At 33.5% G+C, this 24,394-nt stretch overlaps 2 long non-coding RNA genes across 2 annotated transcripts; both read left to right on the top strand.

The window, feature by feature from the left end:
* Window positions 1–3,223: 3,223 nt before the first annotated feature.
* Window positions 3,224–11,106, top strand: LOC134241855 (uncharacterized). The gene is made up of 6 exons (XR_009986738.1): window positions 3,224–4,187; window positions 5,271–5,370; window positions 8,719–8,794; window positions 9,683–9,815; window positions 10,150–10,231; window positions 10,985–11,106. It is a non-coding gene; the product is annotated as an uncharacterized LOC134241855 (long non-coding RNA).
* A 2,186-nt stretch (window positions 11,107–13,292) lies between these two features.
* Window positions 13,293–21,645, top strand: LOC134241854 (uncharacterized). The gene is made up of 6 exons (XR_009986737.1): window positions 13,293–13,458; window positions 13,702–13,842; window positions 14,280–14,359; window positions 15,849–15,952; window positions 16,172–16,338; window positions 21,410–21,645. It is a non-coding gene; the product is annotated as an uncharacterized LOC134241854 (long non-coding RNA).
* Window positions 21,646–24,394: the final 2,749 nt, after the last annotated feature.

Here is a 24,394-nt window from a genome sequence, read left to right as displayed (position 1 = left end):
ATTTCATTATTTCCATTACGAAAGCATTAGAAAGAAAGGTATACGCAGATACTGGACATCCTTGTCTAATTCCACGTTATCTTTTGACATTTTCTTGAAACCATCCATTGTTCTTTTATTACATAAAAGAAGGGGTTTTTATAAAATATATTGAATCCATTTTATGAAATATATTTGAATATATCTCATCGAAAATTTATACCTGAACCCCCTATCTAGAGTTTTAAATAGGAAATTCCATTCAACCGAATCGAAGGCTTTATGAAAATCAGCAAAGAGTAAAATGCCCTTCTTGTTATTATTTTCGCAGTATTCTAGAATAATTCTACGATACGTCTAGCATTATTACCAATAAATCTACCGTATAGCGGGTTTTCTTGGCGGGTGTAAAATTCGCGAAAAGTCTAGCATTATTACCAATAAATCTACCTTTAATATATCCTGTCTGGTTTTCATTTATAGCGGTATCTATGACATCTTGTAGCCTTCTAGCGAAAACAAAAGCTGTGATTTTGTAATCTACATTAGTTAGACTGATAGGTCTGTAATTCTCTAATTTGTCTAGAGACCATTTTTTATAAATAAGGGATAATATAGAACATTTTTGTGTATTAGAAAGTTCACCTTGTTCAAAGGAATAAATAAGGGCATTGTAAAAAAACGTTTTTAAGTGCTTCAGAAACATTTTGTAAAATTTTACTGGTATACTATCACTGCCCGGGGATTTATTTTGTTTCATATGGTAAATTGCCTCAGCACATTCTTTTAAAGTAGGAAAATTTTCAATTGTTTCTCTTTTTTCATCTGTTATTTTACTTTCAAGATTTATTTCCCTTAAATAGTTATCAACGCATTCATCCGAAACATGTTTACTCGAGTAGAGATCGTCATAAAATGAGCTAAGTTGTTTTAAAATTTCATCTGTTTTAGTGTATATTTGTCCATTGTTGTTAACTTTGTTGATTACATTGTGAGATTGGTGTTTATTTTCCAGTCTAAGAAAATATGACATATTTTTTCCCCTTCGTCAATCCATTTTGCTCTAGATCTGATTTGTGCGCCTTTAGCTTTGTATTTATATAATTCGTCTAACTCATTTTCTAGTTCTCTCTTTTTTTTAACGTCAATATGTGCGTAATTCCTATTTTCAATCTCCTCAATTTCTTTTTCAATTAGTTGGATTTTATTTCTTATCGTTTTACCTTTTTGTTTACAAAAATTAATGCTTAAATTTCTTATATGTATTTTTATTAATTCCCATTGAATATGCGGATTTTCCTCATTTTCTATTTCATCTGGAAGGTTATTTAAAAAGTCATTTATTGTTTTAACATAATTTGTATCATGCAAAATAGATACATTTAATTTCCAAAAGCCTTTTCCTCTAGTGTTACATGATATTCTAAATTTAAAAACTATTGACATATGATCACTCATTCTACAATTAAGTATTAACATTTGGGGCTTTGCGTAAAAAAATGTTCTCTGGAGCATAACAAAAATGTTTGCTTGCTATGACATAATCAATTTGACTTTTGGGTGACCCATTTCCATCACACCACGTTAAACAATTTTTATCAGGTTTTAGTTCCGACCACATATCAAATAAATCAAATCTTTGCATTATCTCCCTTACTATTTTCCCACTTTTATCTTTTTCATTATTTACATTACAATTGAAATCTCCAGCAAATATCAGATTTTCTTCATTCATAGCATATTGTGATATCCACTTTGTAACCTTTTTAAGGAAGCTAATTTGTTGGGTTTCTAAATTTGGGGCATAAACATTGACCAAAGTAATAATATTGTTGTCATGTTCAATATTCATTAATAAGATTCGACTATCAGCAGAGACTTGTGTAAATTTAGGGTTTTGAATGTAAAATTTTTATGAAAAAATATTGATACACCTTTACTATGCGAAGATTTAAACACTTTGCTGCATCAGATAACAATGTGACATGCATACATCTTTAAATAAAAAATACTTACAGTAAGATTATGAAAATTTAACTTTGTATCTTGGTTTTAGAACAGTTGATATCATATATTTATTACTCTTTTATTTATTTTATTTTATAAGAAAATAAGGGGTATTTCGGTGATTCCTAGGGGCATTTCGGTGATTCGTAGTACCAGTGTATTCAGTCCATGGTCAGATTTCCAGCCAATTTTGCTGACGCTTTGATTCTCTGTACTTCATTTTGTGAACCAACTTTTATTTTTTCTGCAAGAGCCCTCCTGTTTGTGAATCACTGACCTGGGATAGCCCTTCTTGATATTTTATAAAAGGAATCATACTTAAAAATCGCCACTGGAAATTTACTAACTAGCCCATCGGGCGAGCGCGTAAATAATTCTTGGTAGCCCGATCCCGGATTTACTAGCCTCGGTCATCGGGCTACCGCTTGATGGGGTCCTTAGGATGAGACAGTATAAACTGAGGTCCCGTAGGTGTTACAGTAGGTGCTGGCACAAAAAGGATCCCTCCCTGCTAAATGGCCGTAAGTGCCGAGTATAGGACAAACTTTGTAGCTCTCCAGCAGCGCGTGGTGGTGTCTCCATATGAGTGAAAAATTCGCAAGAGGGATGTTATTAAAACAACATTCAATCAATCAATCAATCTTCCAAAAGAAGTTGTTTCCCTTTGCTATTACTGAAAATAATGATAGATGAATTAAAATGGGACAAAGATACTGTAGTATACTTTTATTCATTAAATGATACAGTTAATACCATGAAAATGGAATTTAACAATGTTAAACATAACTATGACTGCTATATTTCAGTGAATCTGGATGGAATCCATTCTGGTTACAGCTCCCCGACTGCTACACCATCTATGCTGGGGAGGGACAAGCCACCAACGGACTCCAGGAAATTTGGGAGCAACACCTCGTCTAAATCCTCTCCTTCATCTGACTCTGTGGCAACTGGCAAGGAGCAACATTTAAAACAACACCCCAGCTCCTCCTGATCCTCCATTGAGTTGTGGAAGCAGCTCTCATTTGTTGCACCCTCCAGCTCCAGAAACCAATTTTTGAACAATAAATCATCTCCTTCACAAAGTTCAAAATCCAAAACAGAGTACAAGTCTCCTCTCTCTCCTTCATTAAGTCACGGAGCTCAGTCTGAAATTGAATTAACTCCATTTTCTAAAGATCAAGATCATCATTACACAATATATTACATTAGGGAAAAGTTTTACAATCAGAAGATTTGTGATGTAGCCTTCAGAATAGGGGAGAAAATAATTCCTGCCCATAAGATCGTGTTGGCTTCTTCTGACACTCCCTGCACTTTTATAATTTTAGAGGTAACTGCTTCTTGATGAAATGCCTCGATCCTTTTCGAATAAACTTGTGAAAAGGGGGCTTCATGAGGCTCCTTTTGAGATTTTTAAAGTGTTTAATTAAAGAGTCCTGTGCCAGGATCATGCAAGTGTGTCCTTGTCTAATTCAAAAAAAGGATCTTGTTTCTTTTACATGAAGAAAGTTCTTCCCAATCACATTCAACATGTCTGTGCAATAATCCACTTTCTCGATGCTTCTTACAGTCAAAAGCATTTTAAGCAATTCTTCGTAACTTACTCCATTTATATGATCCAGGCACAGCTTTTTAAGATCATGAACTTTAAAGACGTGCAAGTTTGAGGAGATCAGAAATGATGGTTGCCTCAATCTTAATTGCTCCTCAGTAGAAGAACTCAAGGAATACCATTAAGGATTTTTCCAATTCAAACTTTGTGTTCAAAGAGTCCTGTGCCAGGATCATGGAGAGTGTATCCTTGTCCAATTCAAAAAAGGATCTTGTTTCTTTTACATCAGGAGAATGTTCTTCCTAATCACATTTAACATGTCTCTGCAATAATCCACTTCCTCGATGCTTTTAACCATTGAAGGATTGTAAGCAATTCTTCATAACTTACTTCATTTATACGATCCAGGCAAAGCTATTTTATATCGTGAACTTTAAAGATGCGTGCAGAGTCTGAATGTAGGATGTTTTTACCTCTGTTATTTCTTGGATACATCACCACGACTATGAAATTAGAATACATTAATTAGAAGATTCCATCCGACTGATGTCTCCAAAGGAGCTTTTCATCAGATGAGATGCTTTAAGATCTTTAAACCTTTGCCTAATCACCAGAAAGTTGTGGATATGATCACTATGGCCAACTGGTCAGTATACTGGTAATTTACAATGAAATAATGAACATACTGTAAAATCTAATGTACTTTTTACACGGTGTTATGATTTTATCGAATAACAATTTCTGTTCAACTTTTGGGCACAACTGGTAAATAATCCATTTCCTAGATTGAAGGTTTTATGTAAGATGTAATTGAAGTATGCAGGGACAGAATTTGGTGGAAAAAGTTTGACACCTGTGCATGACGCATAAAAATACCTCACTGAGAAAGTTTTTCCACTTACAAAATAGATTTAAGAGTTAATACTTATACTACGTACATCACAGCAACAGCAGCAATTCAAATACTGTTATTTTTATAGAAAAAAAGAAGATGTGCTTGTGAAACACTGATGCCCCTGTATGGCAGCTTATGGCAAAAGAGTGTGGTTTCTTAAATGCAAACAAAACTCCAAGATCAAGGTCAAGATTGTCAGTATCAAGAGAAATATATATTATTATAATAGTAAACTTGATCCGAAGGGTTGTATCACGTCAAGTTGACAGGCGCGGATCATCAGATCTAACGAGACGCGAAGCGTCAAGTTTGATCTGATGATCAACGCCTGTCAACGAGACGTGATACGTCGGCTCTTCGGATCAAGTTACTGTTATAATGATGTATTTATTATATACCCCTTCATATCTAGCAAAATATAGCAAAAGAAAACTTAATAGATCAAGTGCATAACATTTATCCATAAAACAAAGCATAATAACAATTAAGGGACTTTTTAACACGCAAGATCCTGGGGTAGTGTAGATTTCAAAATGTCTTAATTATGATCTGACAGTGGGGTAGGGTAGGGATGCATAAATTATATATTACAAGGGGGAAATCTGGTAAAGAACAGAATGGTCAAAGCTTCTCAGGTGAGCGATGTGGCCCATGGGCCTCTTGTTACAGTGTACTATGAACTTGAAAAATGCAAATATGGGAATCAATAAATGCCAGCTATGAATGTGATTAATTGGATAACCAAAAGAAAAGATAAGCAGGAAAGAGTTTGTACATGTAGTTTTCTTCAAATAACATGCAGAGATTTACAAACTTTTTTTTTGACTTGTCAAGGATTCAGACCTCATTCCTCCCATAAAGATGACACATTAGAGGACCTGCTACCCTGGGAAAGGAATGAAAAAGCAGAAGAAGTGTCAGAAGCTACATAAAAGTAAGCTTTCAGATGTGCCAAATGCCAGATAGCAATTGGCTCAGGATTTCAACATCCATGCCAGCCCTACATCCAACCATGATCAGTCACGCTAGCAGAGTTGAAAAGTACAAATCCCCAAAAAGTATTAGCCTAAATATATATATCTGAAGGTATTATATATATTTCAAATATAAAGCTTTCAATTTAAATTTCTAAACATACCGTATAATTCCAATTAACCGCCCCTGCCCCTATAAGCGCCCCCTAGGTCTGTTTTCAATTTTCAGGTAATAAGGGCCCCCTGTAAGGTGATTAAAATCATCTAGAATGGTATGAAAAGTCTGTCAAAATTTGAAAAAAGTGAAAATGAAACTTGTCGTTTAACCAATTTCTCAGTGGAAAATGAATCAATTAACATATAATTTACCATTTTGGGTAGATTATCTTCATGTAAAGTTAGAAATTGTTTTAGTGGTTCTTTGAATTTACTTTTTTTTTCTTCAAAAGATTTTTCGAAGCTAAATTATGACATCAAATATCATAAAGAGAATACCAAATTAACCACCCCCTTTTCGCAATTTTCTAAGCGCCCAGGGCGGTTAATAGGGATTATACGGTATACATGTAGGCCTTAAAGGTCTCAGCAAGGAAATAGCCAATCAAAATGAATCAATTGAAATTCCATATATATATAGAGAGACATTATACGGTATACATGTAGGCCTTAAAGGTCTCAGCAAGGAAATAGCCAATCAAAATGAATCAATTGAAATTCCATATATATATAGAGACATGTACAATTTTTATTCCCCATAACCGTAAATGAAGTTTCGGGGGTATATTGTTTTTGTCGGGTTTATCCGTCTGTCTGTCCAGCTGTTTGTCTGCAAAAGCTTCAACCTTGCCCATAACTTTCGATTTAGAGGAGCTATGATTTTCATATTTCATACTTGTTTTCCTTGTGACAAAACCTTTCTTTGGGTACCACTAAATTTGACCTTTTAACCTTGACCTTGAAGTTTGACGCACTTGTACACAAAAAATCCAAACTTTTACTTTGGCTATATTTTTTTTGAGCAGTAGATACCAGGACATTTATACTTCAAATATGTATTCTTTGTTTGAAGACCTTTCATTCGATACCAACAACTTTGACCTTTTGACCTTGGAGATTTCGGTACCTCAGAACCTTTAACCTTGGCCTACTTTCATATTTCACAATTGTATTTTCAGTGAGAATATTGTACTTTTGGTACCATCATATTAAATTTGCATTGAAGAAAAGTTTAACCTTTGCTATGTCGCCTAACGGGAGCATCAGTGTTTCACAAACACATTTTGTTTTTTTTCTTTTTAGGTCACCTGAGTAAACTCAGGTGACCTATTGCTATCTGTTTTCGTCCGTCGTCGTCCGTCGTGCGTCGTTCGTCGTGCAATAACATTTGAACATTTTCAGCTTCTTCTCTGCAACCACTGAACCAATTTCAACCAAATTTGGCACAAAGCATCTATGGGTGAAGGGGAACAAAAATTGTGAATTTCATGATCCCTGTCCCCCTGGGGCCTAAGGGGTGGGGCCAAAACCACTAAAATTAATGCAATCTTTAAAAATCTTCTTCTTTACTCCTGGACATCGAGCAGTCAAACTGTTTGCATGATTGTAATCAGCAATGAGTCCTCTACCAAAATTGTGAAATTCATGGCCCTGGGGTCAGAGGTTCTAGTGCTAGGACGGGGCTAAATAAGTATATAGTGAAAATGCATTATTTCTTTGAAAATCTTCTTCTCTGCTCCTGGGGATTAAATAAACTAACTAAGTACATAGTTATGATAAGCAAGAGTGCCTCTACCAAAATTGTGTATTTTATGGCCCCAGGGTCAGGGGTTCTTGTTTTAGGGTGGGACTCTATTTGATTATATAGTGAAATGCATGAATTCTTTGAACATCTTATCCTTTGCTCCTGGTTAATATGCTAATGATCTAATTACATATTTAAGGCCAGGATTTCTTTTATTTTCAGTTTTACAAACCCTCCGCTCAAGGTTTTGAATTTTCTGAAGAAAATAAAACAATTTTTTTTCTTTCCGATGTCAAATTTGAGTCGGGATCGAGATTTCAAATTTACGAACTCGCACTTCCGTTTTTACGATGAAACGGCAGGTAAATAAAGCTAGATCTGAGAAGATAGCTTGGTTTAGTGTAAAATTCATCGATACGAGTGCCATTCAAAACGTTTCACCCGTTCAAGGGACACATAAAATGCTGACGACTTTGTTGCACAATGACATGCTGGTGAGATAATTATGTATTTGTTTCAAAAGTAACTGTAAATTATTTTCCTCCCCCAGGTTTTAAACTGCCCGTGGTAGCTATTGCATATTGCCAGGGACATTGTTTAGGTCTCTGTTATAGCTTACAGTCTATTAGCATCATTCTTCAGAAAAGGGTTGCTTATAATGCATCAGATGTAATGAATAAAACTATGGGAGAAGTGAAGTCCATTTGAGGAAGAAATAAACAATAACCTGAAGAAATAAAAAAAAAATTCAACTATTAAAAGGCAAGAACATACAAATATATACAGGCATGTAGTATCTTTTGTATCAGCCAGAAAAATTATTTTACACTTAATTGAAAAAATGTTGACCCTACTCCCCAATACTCCCTGTCTGTTTTATGACAGGAATTATAATTTTAGGCATCAAGTAAATTTTAGAACAATGTCTACACATTCACCTAACACATATTAAAAAAAATGAAGATATATTGAAAGACTTTTAAAGAAATGATTTTTTTAAAATATATTTTGATCAACATCACAAAATTTATATAACTGGCCCAAACTGGCAGATGATGAAATAAGCAATTAAATGTTCTACTTTCCTATTTGTAAGCATTTATGTGTCCAGTAGTAAGGAGCCTATTAGGATAGCATAAAAAAGAATGTACAAATGTTAATAATTGATTTATCAAAAAAAAAATTATTCCCTTCTCCTTCGGGACTTTTTTATTCTCATGTTCATAACTAAACCTAAACATAAAAAAAAATGCTGGCCTTATAATGAAGAAAGCGGCCTCTTTCAAAGGCTGCTGGGTCAGGGGTACCAGGGGGGTACTTTGACTAAAAATAAAATAATTAATGCTTTGAAATCTGCCCTTTGATAAGCAATGGTGCCTCTTTCAAAATTTTTGAATTTCATGGCTTTTGGCTTAAAACATGAACCAAATACAATCGCTGGAAAGTTGTTACATGATACTCAGGTGACCTATAAGGCCCATGGGCCTCTTGTTTCATTTTTGGCATTTTGTTTTAGGCCCACAGTATTTAATTTGGACTCATGTTCTAGGAGTATCATCTTTTGCAGAATTATCATGATGTTTTTTCCTGGATGGTGACTGTAGGCTCTTTTTCCACATGTGAAACCCACATGTATTTTCGGGGTAGGTACATGTATGTTTACTTTCTTTTAAGCCGCATATGGCATATTTTTTCTGATCTCAAATTTTTTAGCTCTACTGGTCAGAGACCAGAAGAGTTTATGCGATAGTACTGTGTCCGGCGTCCGTTCATCTGTCTGTCCATCTGTCTGTAAACAATTTTTCAAAATGCTACTCCTCCTACAGTTTTCGTCTGATTTCAATATAACTTGGCACACAAGTAGAATACACTAAGATACATAATTCTGTTTATCGGTTTTTGATTTCGATGAACGATGTTGGCCTTGTTACTAAAAATAGAAATTTCTGTGAAATAATTTCAAAATGCTTTTCCTCCTTCAGTTTTGGTCTGATTTCAATATAACTTAGCACACAAGTAGAATACACTACGATACATAATTCTGAGCAATGGTTTTTGATTTCGATGAATGGTGTTGCTGTGGTTACTAAAAATAGAAATTTCTGTAAAATTTTTTCAAAATGCCACTACTCCTACAGTTTTGGTCTGATTTTAATATTAAACTTCACACACAAGTAGCCTACACTGAAATACATAATTCAATATATCGGTTTTTGATTTTGATGAACGTGTTAGCGTTGTTACTTAAACACACAAGTAGATTACATTAAGATACACAATTCTCTATATCAGTTTTTGATTTCGATGAACATTATAGCCTTGGTTACTAAAAATAGAAAATTCTCTTAAATACTCTCAAAATGCTACTCCAAATACAGTTTTTGTCTGATTATAATACACTGGCATGCATTAAGCAACTACACTAAGAAAACTTCAGTCTCGACAGAGACTTCTGGTTATGATGTAAATGTTGAATTTTAATTGTATCTTTACCAAGTTCTTTGCAATGAAAGTAAATCTTTTTTCTTAAGATTTGACTTGAAGTGCAGATGGGAGTGTCAGACTGTATGATTGGGGTCACTTGCAGACACTGACAATGCTTTGACAAACAGGGGCCCCTTCTCCAAAGTCACAAAGGTTTTGTTTAGTTTCCAAGGAAACAAGGTAAAAATTAAAAATCCTACAGATGATTTTCAGCTTATTAGCTTAGTTCTTTTGTTTTAACAGTCATTTCAGATGGAAAGGTTCTGGTAGCATGCTTCATTTTAGGCTTGTCTCTAAGTTTTTATCTCTTTAAACTACAGTAAAACTCGGTTAGTATGAACACGGATATTGTGAATTCACGGATATAGTGAAGTTATCTTGGATCCCCAGCTATATAAATTTAACGAATTTCTTTTTCGGATATAATGAATTACGGATAAAGCGAAGTAATTTCATAGGTCCCAGTGACTTCATTATAACCGAGTTTTACTGTATAAATTAATTCCTTTTTTAGTGCTGTGTGAGTGACACTGAGGGAGCCATATAGGTCAATGGCAAGTCTGTCTCCAGTCAGCAACTTCACCAAACCCATCCTGGTATGTACATTACAATGTATGAATGTCAATATACAGTGAAACACACTTATAGCGAATATGCTTATTATGAGTTGACCCTTAAGCAGAAGTGATTTACAGTCCCCTTATATGTCAATTCAGTGAAACACGCTTATAGCCAATATGCTTATTATGAGTTGACCCTTAAACAGAAGTGATTTACAGTCCCCTTATATGTCAATATACAGTGAAACACACTTATAGCGAATATGCTTATTACGAGTTGACCCTTAAACAGAAGTGATTTACAGTCCCCTTCACTTTGAAATGTTTTTAACAATTATTGAACAATTATAACAGATACTGTAAATGTATAATATTTAGTGGAAAATGATTTTTAAACAAGTTAGCGTAGATTTGATTTAGCGCATTTCTTGATGTTCTTATTCATGTATCAATGTTTAAGACATTTAGCGATGTACTTGCATGAATTAGCTTTCTGTCAAAAGTGCTTAAAAGAAGACACTGCCAAATGTAATAGGTTTTCAGACTACAGTATAAAGAATGAAATGAAGTAAAATTGTCAGTTAAACAGTCCCTGTGACTTCTTTATAAGTGTGTTTAATTACTTTCAGATCTGTTAAAACTGTACCTGAATTCTGTAGAGACTCTGAAGTCTGAAAGTAAAAAAAAAGCTGTGCCTGGAAAGGGGGATGCAAATATTTGATATATAGACAAACCATCAAGTTTTATTAAAAGCAAGTATTTTGTTTCATTCCCCTGGATTATTTGCAGAGTTTACATTGCCACAATAAGACCACCAGTGATTTAAGCTTTAATTGGATCCTCCAGTCTCATAGCTACAGCAGGCCACTCCGTCGTCAGAGAGCAGAAATGTCTGTTGATGCCACACACTGCTGCCCCCTGTGCTTGTGTACATTGTGAGTACAAAAAAAGATGAAGGGGGGGAGAGTAAAAATTAAAAACAATTAGAAGGACTGTCCCATGTGTTGCAATGTTTGATATTTTGATCAAGAAATATATTTTCTTTGTTTATGCTTTTTAGCTCTACTGGTCGAAGACCAGGCCTCAGGATCATGAAACAAACTTAGACTTAAGTCAAATTTTCAATTTCCTATGAAATATTCATTAATTATGGAATTCATTTCGAAATGTGCAGAGATAACAATTAAAACTTCTGAAAAGCAATATTGAAAAATATTTTCATTTTGGTCTGCTTGACTTCTACAACATTTATTATCAAATGGAGATTTTGACTTAAGCTTAAGATGTTTCATGATCCCGGGGCCAGAAGAGCTTATGCAATAGTAATGCATCCGTCGTCCGTCCATCTGTCTGTCCATCTGTAAACATTTTTACAAAATGCTACTCCTCCTGCAGTTTTGGTCTGATTTCAATATAACTTGGCATATAAGTAGACTACACTAAAATACATTATTCTGTGTATCGGTTTTTGATTTTGTTGAACGGTGTTGCAGTGGTTACTAAAAATATAAATTTCTAAGGAAAACTTTCAAACTTTCAAACCCTACTCCTTCTACAGTTTTGGTCTGATTTCAATATAACTTGTCATATACCGGTAGACTGCACTAAGATACATGTACATAATTCTGTATATCAGTTTTTGATTTCAATGAACGGTGTTGCCATGGTTATTAAAAATAGATATTTCTGGGAAATGCATTCAAATTGCCACTCCTTCTACAGTTTTGGTTTAATTTCAATATAACTTGGCACACAAGTAGAGTGCACTTTGATACATAATTCTTTTTATCCGTTTTAAATTTCAATGAACGCTGTTGCTGTGGTTACTTAAAATAGAAATTTCGGTGAAATACATTCAAAATGCTACTCCTCCTACAGTTTTGGTCTGATTTCAGCATAACTTGGCACACAAGTAAAGTTCAATAAGTTACATAATTCTTTGTACTGTTTTTTTTTCCCTGAATGGTATTGCCATGGTTACTAATTAAGAGTAGAAATTTCTGTGAAATACTTTCAAGATGCTATTCCAAATACAGTTCTAGTCTGATTATAATGTAATTTGGCATGCATGTAGACTACACTTAGATACATAATTATCAGTTTTGTGTTTTTGATTTTGATGATTGATGTTGCCATAGTAAATAAAATTGAAAATTCTAAGTTTTATTAAAAGCTATTCCTACGTACAGTTGTTACTAAGTCTTATTGCAGTCTTACCACAAAAAGAGACTTGATCCTAAGGATCATTATTCTACTGTTTGCTTTTTAAAGTTTTAAGTCTCAACTGCATGCTATATACTTTTCTCTTCCTTTATTATAAGTAGATAAGGAGACTTCTGGTTATTTAAACAATAAAATGCTTTCTTTGTTTGTTGTTACTGGAATGAACAGAAGCAGCTGTTGCAGAAAAAATACATAACCCGCTTACACATAACCCGCGTTAGCGGGTTATGTAAATTTTTTCTGCAATAGCTGCGACCGTTCATTCCAGTAACAACAAACAAAGAAAGACATTTTATTGTTTATATTTATATCTGTTTAAATTATCATTTTAAGTAGGATTAAAAAGATTAATTATTGTGTTAATGATGCAAACGTCTTTGTACGTTTCATTGATGGAACGGCCACTGATCAAGAAATCTGTACAGGTGATATGCCTAATGTAGTTTATGCAGGGATGAACGCAATGGGTTTTCTTAAGAAATAAAGAAGAAAATATTCAGTGGATGTAAATATTTCACTATGATTGTTAAAAGAAAAAGTAATTAAAATGTATAGGATTTTTGTCATGAATGAAATATCTGCTTTCTCTAACAACAGCATTCATCTGTCATGAACACGGCTGTCCAGCCATTGAATAGGCACCACATCACCAGCTTTTAATATCTAGAGGACGATAAGGGGATTAAAGTCTGTATCTTTGACATCCGTCAGCGACAGCTTAGACACACCTTGCAAGCACACGATGTACCAATCAGATGTCTTAAAGGTCTTACGCAAGGAAATTTAATAGCCAATCAAAATGAACTTAGTCAATTGAAGTTCCATATATATAGAGACAATTTTTTTTTCTTTTTTCATTTTTGGCAATTTGTTTTAGGCCTACAATATTAAAGTTGGACTCATGTACTAGGAATATCATTTCTTTAGCAGAATTATCCCACTGAATTAAAAGGAACTCTTTTTTTCATGTGCGCATGATGCAACTTCCTGGATGGTGTGTAGGCTGTTTGTCAACATGTGAATCCCACGTGCATTTTGGGGTAGGTAAGTTTACTGTTGATTTTCTTTCTTAAAAGCCGCATAAGGCATATTTTTTCTGATCTCAAATTTTGGTTTAAGCATTAATCTTTATTTTCTCTTTCATGAATTTTCTGCTGAGAGTCTAATAAATTAAATAATTTAATTCAAGCTATATAGTAATATAATAGTGAAATTATTTCCTTGTGTGAGACCTAAAGAGGGACAGGTAACTCTCATTTTCACTAAAATTTCTCTGATTTCAGGAGTTGTCTCCCCTTGAAAAGATCAATAATGGCGGATAAACAATGCGGCATGCAGTCTGGTCACCAACGGACAGTTTTGACACCCGTATACCTGGATTTCTACCAATTACCTCTGTAACCTTTGTTGTGTTCATCACACAGGTAAGAAAAACAAGATTTTTAATTCAAAAAATTTTAATGAGCTAAATAATAAAGAATATAACATTTTTACATGTACAGACTCTCTCGTATAAGAAAATGTCACATTTTACATATACAATAATACATTATTCACATGTCCACATTTTCCCCATTTACACCGTTGAAAATAATCAATGCATAATGAACCATAAAAACAATCATTATCATCAAATTTTATACATTTGAAATGCATGTACATATCTTCAATGCCCCCCCTTCACAGTCTTACAATTTCCTTTTTAATTTTGGATCTGTTAATGATTTACTGTAAGTGTCTTTAGATTTTTTATCGTACAGCTGATATCTTTTAGATCTGTAGTCAATTTTCTTTGAAATTTTTATTTTAACAGTTTTTGTTTCATTTTAAAGTAATTTTGTCTATTTTGTTGTTGTTTTAGATGATATTTCCTTTGACAACAGGTGCCCCGGCCTACAGATTCACAAAGTTCCAGTGTTGAGTTTCCATGACCCCTATTCAGTGAGTGCACAACTTTATGTATTCTACTTTCAAAATTCTTACTACTTGTAATACATTTTGGATTTGATTTTTAAAATATGCCCTATTTACAGATTCAGATTTTTGTGTACAAGTATGAATTATTTGATTCTATCAAGATTACTTTGTCCTAAAGTCAAATTTATACAGTCTTTTAAGGGGGGACCTATGTCGTTCTACATCAAAGCAGGGTTATGTGACGTCACAATAGCGACGTTTGTTTTTACCTGTTGACTTTTGCAACTGCGATATAGGCATATATACCATTGTTAATAATCAATAACGTATACAATTCACAAAAAAGACAATTTATTCATCATTAATAACAGTTTTATTTGATTTATGGAGTTTGTTAATATTAGAATCCTCTTCCTTTGGTTAACAATTCATAGCAATTTCAGTTGTGAAAAAATACCTTGATGATTTGCTGATATATAAGCGCAAAAGGATAAGATAAAATTCAGCAAAGAAAGCAGCTTAAATCAGAGAAATATGTTTAATTATATGTTTACCATTAATTGTATTTTCTGGATAAAACTAAGAAAAAAATTAAGAAATGTACTTGTACTTATATTTGCTGATTGATTTATAGTACATGTAGATTTTATTGTATAAAGTCATTTCTAGGTTCTAATAGGTGTTGGTTGTTGACGTAGAAATGGGGGGGGGGGGGGCAGAATGATTGCATGGAATAAAGAAGAAAAGAGTTAATCTGTTAAAAATTTAAACTTTTAATTGTTTCTAATCAAAACAAAATACTTGTTTTTCGCAAAATAGTTTTATATTTAAATACTTGTCAGTGCCTACATACCTTTTTTTTAGTGCAGAAAGGTCAATATTTATGACACAAAAGTACGAAAATAAAAGAAAACGTCATATTTCTCGTTTATTTTACCATAAAGGTATACTTTTTTCTTTGTTAAAATAAAGAGATGAATCACATCTTTAAAAAAATATGAATTACAACATTTTCACACAAAGACTTTTCAAGATATTACCTGTTATGCATATCGGAATTGCAAAAAATATGACAAGAAAAACGGGATGATACTTACATTGTGCTCCATTATATTTTTTCATGCAAGATGAATTACAGTGAATTTGCACTCATTTTAAAGATACAAGTCATATACATTAAATACCTGTTGATTTTGAGTGTGATTTGACATTTTTGGTTCTTTTTAGCGCATTTTTGTGGTAGAACAATAATGTCTGAAAATGATCTATTTTTAGCATTTCATACTGTTTTTGCACTTGCTCCTGTGTAAAAATAAGCGTATAAAGGTATTGTTTTTAATACGTAAATATTAAGATCAAGTAATCAGGACAGAAATGTCAAAGTTTTAAAAATTTCACACAAAGACTTTTCGGACATAGGTCCCCCCTTAACAAACATTTGTCTTTTTCTGTCATGTTTAATTCAAAGTCATGCACTAGGCAACACTGAAGATTTCCACTTATTGCTTTTTAGTCCACAACAGGAAAAGGAATAGAGTTGACAGGACTTCCCGCACTGTCCCTGGTAGCAGTTTATGAGGAAACCAACCGCAGTAGACATAGCACGCTTCATCAAAGGTAAGTCGCCGGAGTAGTGTTTGTAGCAATTCTCGTACTCTGTCCTGCATCGAAGCTTCAGGTCCAAGGCAAATCTTCTCTGCATGGATTCTCTTATGGTCTTGGTTCTTCCCGGAAACATGTGACTGCTGAATGGAGCCTTAGCTGTCTGTTTTCTTTGAGAGTCAAAGAAGTGACGCAAGTCCTTAAGGTTTTCAATCACACGTCCGTGTTTTTCAGATGCACCAGATGCAGCGGCACTGTCTCCATCATTAGTGAAATGGGATATGATTAGTGGACGGTCATCACTTAGTAACTCACCAACACAATTAGTGGCCCATCTCTTCTCATCTCCAATGGTGGTCTCAGGAGGAATGGTTGCAGTGCAGTCTTCATGTCCTGGACAGGTAACTTCCTTTCCTTTGCTTCGTACATGTAGGTGTGCGCCTTTCTTACACAGTTTATTCCCACAGAAAACTGCAACCACATTTTACCTCTGAGTTACATTTTCACTTACGGTATAAGTCACTTGGGTCGCAGCTTGGAATGGGTTTTTTTTTCAATGGCACTGAATGTGGCATTATTGCACCAAGCATCTCCTTCCACTCTGCTTGATGGGGATATCTGGAAGTCCACATTTTTCAGTTCTACTGTTCGTCAGAGATTTTCCATACTGTTTTTATTTACATCGGTTATAAGAAGAAGGGATGGTTTCAGCTTTATTGCACCCTAAAAATGTAACTGACATCAAAAAGTTTTGAAACCGACTTAAATGTTAAACAATTTGATAAATCAAAACGCTAAGGTCCTTCTGCAATATGACGTAAGTGAAGCATGATTTCAATATAGCTTGGCACACAAGTAGACTACACTAAGATACATAATTCTGTGCATCGGTTTTTGATTTCGTTGAACGGTGTTGCCATGGTTACTAAAAATAGAATTTTCTGAGAAATTCCTTTAAAATGCTACTCCTTCTACAGTTTTGGTCTGATTTTAAAATAACTTTGCACACAAGTAGACTACACTAAGATACACAGAATAGTGCAAAAATTAATGGTTTTTGATTTCTTCTGAACGGTGTTGCCATGGTTACTAAAAATAGAATTTTCTGAGAAATTTCTTTAAAACGTTACTCCTTCTAAAGTTTTGGTCCGATTTCAAAATAACTTTGCACACAAGTAGACTACACTAAGATACACAGAATAGTGCATCGGTTTTTGATTTCAATGAATGGTGTTGCCATGGTTACTAAAAATAGAATTTTCTGAGAAATTTCTTTAAAACACTACTCCTTCTACAGTTTTAGTCTGATTTCAATATCACTTGGCACAAAAGTAGACAACACTAAGATACTTAAAATAGTGCATCGGTTTTTGATTTCGATGAATGGTGTTGCCATGGTTACTAAAAATAAAATTTTCTGAGAAATTCCTTTAATATGATACTCCTTTACAGTTTTGGTCTGATTTCAATATAACTTGGCACACAAGTAGACTACACTAAGATACATAGAATAGTGCATCGGTTTTTGATTTCGATGAATGGTGTTGCCATGGTTACTAAAAATAGAATTTTCTGTGAAATTCCTTAAAAACGCTACTCCTTCTACAGTGTTGGTCTGATTTCAATGTAACTTATTACACAAGTAGACTATACTAAGATACATAATTTTTGATAAGTACAAACCAGTAGGGCTACAGTCTAGACAGAGACTTCTGGTTCATTATAAGTTCTTGAATGTTCGTCCAAATTTTCTTCATACTGTTTTTATTTACATCGGTTATAAGAAGAAGGTATGGTTTCAGCTTTATTGCACCCTAAAAATGTAACTGACATCAAAAAGTTTTGAAACCGACTTAAATGTTAGTTAAATAAATGACTCTGATAAATCAGGAAAGAATATCGCATGAAGGTTTACCATTCTGCAAATATGACATCATAAATGTGAAGCATTTCTTTATTTTCAACAGAAAAAGCCTCAAAATGGCACATTTCAAGGGTAATTTTCCTTTAGAAAACAGTGTCCACAGCCGTCGCCCACATTAATTTTTTGATATTTTGTGCAAAATTTAATAACAAATCACATATCTCAAGATCTTTGTGGGCGATGCCTGTGGACAATGTCACCGTATACAACGGGTAACGTGGGGGAGTCGCTAAAAAGTATGGGGGAGTCGTTTTCAACGTATGGGGGAGTAGATTTTCACCGCTTCGGAGTCAGAAGAGATGTGGGTCACGTCTTTTTTCGGTATTTGTAAGATGTTTTTACAAAAAACAAATAGCCCATGGAAGGTAGCAATAATCAAGCTTTGGCTTGGTCATTTGTCCTGCTAGCATATACGTCTAGTTTTCTCAAACACTTCGAAACTATTCGACAGATTTCATATTTACGTTGATCGAATGGTTAAAACATGCATGATTTGGACAATCTACGACTTTTGTTGGTATTCCGACAGTTAAAACAGATGAAGCAAACGTTTATCTTTAATATGCAAGAATTAAAACCTGTCTAGATTTTATAAAAATCAATAATCAAGACATTTTCTCTTCAGACAGTAATGGCTACGTAGGGGGGAGTCGTTTCTGGAAAACACAACACATGGGGGAGTCGCACAATTAAATAGTACTATTATTTTCAATTTCAATTTTTCTTTTGTTAAATGCTTCTTTACACTTTTTTTGATAATTTTAGTAAAATTTAACATGAAAAAAAATCAATATAAGCAACATGTTCAAGTTAAACTAAAAAATGACATGTATTTACTGTTCATTATTGTGAAGTACATATTGCACCACTTACGTCACAGTGTGGGTGGGGTCAGTAGTCAGAACTTCACGGAATTGACCAAGTTTAAACTGCAGTGCGGATGAACAAAATTTCAAAATGATAATATCATAATAAACAGTAAAAGTTATAACAAATCATTTATTGAATGTGTTCTCGGATGAAAATGCGTTTTGTTGACCCCTCGAAAACTATTTGCCTTCAGCCTAACAGCCTCGGGCAAAGTTTGGTTATTCGATCGGTTCGAAAAGACACATATTGCCCTGAAAACCTGTCTATGAATGTATAGTACTGGTTGCCCCCTTTCAAAAACTACATCCTTTCAAAAGAACTTTTCATGTGCCTGTGTTAAACAATAGAATGCTTTCTTTGTTTGTTATTACTGGAATTAACGGAAGCAGCTGTTGCAGAAAAAATACATAACCCGCGTAAGCAGTTTATGTAAATTTTTTCTGCAATAGCTGCGACCGTTATTTCCAGTAATAACAAATAAAGAAAGACATTTTATTGTTTATATTTATATCTGTTTAAATAATCATTTAAAGTAGGATATTAAAAAGATTAATTATTGTATTAATGGTGCAAACGTCTTTATACGTTTCATTGATGGAACAGCCACTGATCAAGAGATGTAAATATTTCATTATACATGGATATCAACTTAAAGTTTAAACGCGGCATGGATATTAATCAGGGAAACAAAACAAATATAATTAGAGGTATCTTTTTGATTACTAGTATTTCTTTATTTCAATTTCGTGCCTTTAATTTGATAACTGATTGTGCATTTGAAATATTAGTTAATACAAGAAATTTACAAGTTTTAATTTAAAAGTGTGAAATTCTTACTTTATTGAAATATTTTTTAAAGAACATACTGTTTTCCTCTACTGAGTCTGGTATGTAACAACCCGTCATTGTATGTGTTCACGAAAGTGCGAAAAGAGGGGGGGGGGGGAGATTAAGGAGGTTTCATATTCCGAGGAACTGTATACATCTGCGAAAAGGTAAGGGAGGGTATCAAATAATTAAATGTATACAGTGAACCAGAAATGTTTTGGTATTTGTTCTGTTCAAAGTTAATTATTTTTACACTTCTCCTTTTATTTATCATACTGTATACAAACATTTCCAGCGCTTGGGGAAATATATTCTCTTTGAGAAGTTGATAGCTAGTTTCAATACTACCCCTTGAGGGGGAGTATTGAAACAAGCCATCAACTTCTCAATAGAGAATAGGGGAAATATGCAATGCAGTCATGTCTTCAGCATTTTTGGATCCTGAGTGTATATTATCATATGTGTATTAACCCCAGATTGTCCAAAATATTCTCATTTAGCATACTAATTAGTAAGTACTTGAAGATGTGTTTCTTTATATGATATAGAAATTATTTAATTATGAATGTTATCAGTTTAAAAATTTCTACCTTCCCCCCCCCAAGAAAAAAAAGTCAAGGGGCGGGACTGACACCAGAGCTTTCCCTTTTTCTAATAAAAAATGGTTGATATTCTTAGGAAATTTTCGATATCATTAATCTGGTTGTTCTTCTTTATGGAGAGGCTGTCATTGATGGAAGTGAGGGTTTGAATATTTTAAAAAATTTTGTGATGTAAGAAAAATACATATTGAGGGGAGAGTCGTGTTGCCCAGCACATTATTCTCTATTGAGAAGTGAAACTAGCCATCAACTTTTCAATAGAGAATACTAGCACATGTGCTCCGAAGATATATAATCGAATTATACATGTATACTGCTGATTTTTTTCTAGATATGATAAAGCCACAGAAAACAATCTCTTGTCAAAACTTCAAATTATAAAGAAATTAACCAAACATTGATTTATAGATGTCTACGAATAAATAAAAAGGTATTGGCAGTATAAAAAAAATAAAATGAAAACAACACCAAGTATGCATTTGACTTTATTTTGCAACTCCCCCATGCGTTGTGTTTTTCCAGAAACGACTCCCCCTTACGTAACCAATACTGTCTGAAGAGAAAATGTCTTAATTATTAATTTTTATAAAGTCTACACAAGTTTTAATTGTTGCATTTTAAAGATAAACGTTTGCTTTTGCTGTTTTAACTGTCGGAATACCAACAAAAGTCGTAGATTGTCCAAATCATGCATGTTTTAACCACTCGATTAACGTAAATATGAAATCTGTCGAATAGTTTCGAAGTGTTTGAGAAAATTAGACTTATATGCTAGCAGGACAAATGACCAAGCCAAAGCTTAATTATTGCTACCTTCCGTGGGCTATTTGTTTTTTGTAAATACATCTTGCAAATACCGAAAAAAGACGTGACCCACATCTCTTCTGACTCCAAAGCGGTGAAAATCTACTCCCCCATACGTTGAAAACGACTCCCCCATACTTTTTAGCGACTCCCCCGCGTTACCCGTTGTATACGGTGAATGTTATCTGAAAGAATAAATTCCATTGAAAATTGGTGTCTTCTGCAACTTTTTAAAGAAAATACAGGAAAATTCACGTTTATGATGTCATAATTAGCATTTAAAAACCCATATGAGAAAAATGACTTGTATGATTTTTCTGCATTGAATTTCAATTATTTAAAAAGCACGAGTTTTCAACTTTTACACCAGTTTCATTTTTTAGAAAATCACAGGGCAAAATTAATATGGAAACCATACCTTCTTCTTTCTCCACCTTGTTGCAGGTCTGTTGCATGTTGGCGGCTGATGCTGGTTCAATATTTGCACCAAGAAACATACCACGGATACCCTCTGTTGTAAGACTGATACCCAAGTGACCGACAGCCACGGCCACATTCAGCTGTGCAGCTCTTTGTCCCCTGCAAGATCTTTAAGCTTCGCGGTGACTGGTAAAGTGGCTCTTCTTAAATTGGATGGAAAGGATCCATGCCAGGCCTCCTTTTTCCTCCCCATGCCGATACCATTCCTGAGTAGACCATCACAGTCTGGGAACTTATGTGAGTGTTTTTTAAATGCATATTGTTCCACAAATTAGCAGTATTTTCTGTCACTATATGCCTTACATTTTTATTAAGTACGCTTGAAAAATTTCTGCGGAAAATTTGTGATTTTGTGCAAATTTGTGAGTACAAAGCGTAAATTAATACCACGCGGAAAAGGTACTTCCTACAGTAATCATAATTTAACTGTTTACTTGTAGACTTTTTCTAACTTTTCAGACTTTTTCTAAGAATATGCTATTGTATGTGGTGCACATTTTTAATATTGTAATTTTTTTGTGTTGTTTATTTATTTTAGAGCTGCCTGTTTTTCTAAGAGAAACTCCATTCTTTGATGATCGACTGATGGAAAAGCCTCATCACCCCTACTGCTGAAGAACCCCTTGTCTTAATCACCAGCCATTAATCAGTGATCAGTGTTTTCAAAGCTCCAATGTGTAATATTGAAGTCTCTTTTGACACCATTTTTTCCAGTCTCTGACTTTGTTTTAGAATTAAGATTCTCACTTTTTTGCTGATTAATTCCTTAAAAATCAGTTAACTTCCTGTTTCTTAGCTAAATAGAGCTCATTAATTAGTGTAAAAAAAATTATTTTAGCAGATAGCAAAAACTACAATTATATTTCAGCTTTCATTTCATTCATTTTTTTCTAAATAATTCCTGTATTCAATGATCTCTGGCGATATGATTTGGATTCATAAGATTAATGTCATTGTAAGACCACGTGACCACGTATTTGTGAATATCTGATGGTCAAGGCCATTGATCTAATTTTTAATTTCATTATCTTAATTGATTCCTCTGAAATTATCTGTATTTTTTCTTTGCAGGAGGACTGGAAGAAAAATCCCAAAAGACTCGCCAATTAGATTAATTACTGTCATCTTTGAATTTTTAATTCTCCTGTAATTTATTAAATCATTATTTGTTTGCTCAATAAGTGTTACATATAAATGTTATTTTGGTATTTTTTTTAAAATTCAGTTCATCAGGGCTTTTTTTTTTAAATAGATCTATCATTTTTAAAAAAATCTTAGTTAATATGTTAAAATAGTTATTTGAGAATTTAAGAATTTTTCTGTAAATAAAGATTTTTGTATGCAATAAGTTTTTTTTTAAATATATTACCTCTGCTGTCACGTGTCTTAAAATTGAGCATTTTTATTTCTAACTTTTAAGATGAGTTTTGTTAGTCCTACATCTTGATGAATTTATTAGGATCAGTGTGTGACATACATTCAAGTCTTTCCTTGTGCATTAGTTAAATTTTTTTTTTTACAAGTTTATAGAGAATGCTTGCACTTACTGTACAAAACACGCCCCCGGTAAATTGCGCAAAAATAAAGTATACACGTAGGAAGAAGCCCCATGATATTAATAAAGCAATTCTTCTAGGTCTAAATCACAATTTTGGGAAATTTCAGGAATTAAAAGTCATTAAAAATAAAGAAAGAACCTGTGTTTTGAAAGAGGGGTCACTGCAATTCACGAATCTCCATTATATTCAACAGGTCTGGACGATTTCTAAATATGGAAGTCAAGAACGATAACCGTGAATTGCTATTAATACAAATAATAAACAAGGCGCTAGTCCTTCTGACCAATCAGATAACAGCATTTAGACAAACCCATGAGAAAATAAATAAAACACGTGGTTATTAAGTTTTTTGCTAAAAAGATTTTTTTAGAACAAACTTTTTGTAAACTTAAAGCGCATTTGGAAATTAAATAATATTTATGACAATTCTACCGTGAACAAACACGACTTGAAAGCTTTGAATACATTTTAAGTGGGATAAAAAATCTGTCACTAGGAGGTAGCAATCCCAAAAGTTTAACGTACGTTAAAAAATTGATATAAATACGGAAAATTTTCAGCTTTTATAGCCTGACATAAAAATCTTATCGAAAAGATATCAGTCTTTATTATTTTTTCAGCGTTTTTTTAAAACAAAATAGTCCATGCTTTTTCTGATATGCGAGGTAAGATATTGGGATAAAACGCATTCATGTACATATTTACATTTTCTCCACTTTATAAGCCTTTCCTTATACCCATTTAAAGTCTGCATAGCTTAGTATTCGGCGCTCATGAAACCCGTGATAATTTAAAACTGTATGCGTATAGTCCATACGATAAACACTTGAGTGAGTTGATCTATACACATGGAATTTAAGCATTATCGATGAAAATCGGACGGATAAGCAAAATTATATTTACCAACATACATGTATAATATATTCTGGTAAATGTTATAATTGAACTTGATAGGAACTTGCTGGTGCGATCTTTACCTGCGTACTAAACGATTACATTCTATCATACATTATTTTTTCTTTACCGAAATAAAAATGTCAAGGTTGTTCACGGTAAAAATGTGGGGAATACTTTATTCTTCAAAAATTTTCATCTTGCTTCTACAGATTTTTTGTTGAAAAAATCTTTTTGAGGAAAAAAAACAAAAGCACGTGTTATCTTTTTGTTCTTTTAAAATATGTTTTGGGGTGTGTAAAAATGCTGTTGTCTGATTGGTCACAAAAATAATTACGTTTACTTGATGTCCATTTATAGCAACTTTCAGTTATCGTTCTTGACTTCCATATTTAGAAATCGTCCAGACCTGTTCAATGCTGTTTCGATTTTTAAAACTGTACATGGTGAGCGCATAAATAATTGTTGCCCAAATTTCTCAAAAGGAAAGAAGATG

This window comes from Saccostrea cucullata, unplaced genomic scaffold (assembly GCF_032062105.1).
Source record: "Saccostrea cucullata isolate Sc308-1 unplaced genomic scaffold, CSIRO_AGI_Scuc_v1 ctg5262, whole genome shotgun sequence".
Taxonomy (NCBI): Eukaryota; Metazoa; Mollusca; class Bivalvia; order Ostreida; family Ostreidae; genus Saccostrea; species Saccostrea cuccullata.
The sequence above is the reverse complement of the archived record's forward strand: the minus strand, read 5'-3'. Positions and strand labels throughout refer to the sequence as shown.